The 451-nt window shown below is 40.1% G+C and overlaps 1 non-coding gene across 1 annotated transcript; it reads left to right on the forward strand.

The window, feature by feature from the left end:
- Positions 1 to 149: 149 nt before the first annotated feature.
- LOC127741799 (small nucleolar RNA R71) lies at positions 150 to 253 on the forward strand. Its single transcript, XR_008003004.1, has one exon. It is a non-coding gene; the product is annotated as a small nucleolar RNA R71 (small nucleolar RNA).
- The last annotated feature ends 198 nt before the right edge of the window (positions 254 to 451 follow it).

Consider the following 451-nt stretch of genomic DNA (forward strand, 5'->3'; position numbering starts at 1 on the left):
TGGTTATTTGCAACCATGTCAATGAGTTCTTGAGCTTCTGCAGGTGTTTCTTTAGGTGAATTGATCCACCTGCAGAATGGTCCAATGACATTTTCAAAAATTCAGATAGGCCATAATAGAATATATCTAATATGGTCCATTCTGAAAACATGTCAGATGGACATCTTTTGGTCAGCTGCTTATATCTTTCCCAAGCTTCATAGAGGGATTCACCATCTTTTTGTTTGAAGGTCTGAACATCCACTCTAAGCTTGCTCAGCTTTTGAGGAGGAAAAAATTTATCTAAGAAGGCAGTGACCAGCTTATCCCAGGAGTCCAGGCTATCCTTGGGTTGTGAATCCAACCATATTCTAGCTCTGTCTCTTACAACAAAAGGAAAAAGCATGAGTCTGTAGACTTCAGGATCAACTCCATTCGTCTTTACAGTCTCACAGATCTGCAAGAACTCAGT

Source organism: Arachis duranensis, chromosome 9 (assembly GCF_000817695.3).
Source record: "Arachis duranensis cultivar V14167 chromosome 9, aradu.V14167.gnm2.J7QH, whole genome shotgun sequence".
Lineage (NCBI taxonomy): Eukaryota > Viridiplantae > Streptophyta > Magnoliopsida > Fabales > Fabaceae > Arachis > Arachis duranensis.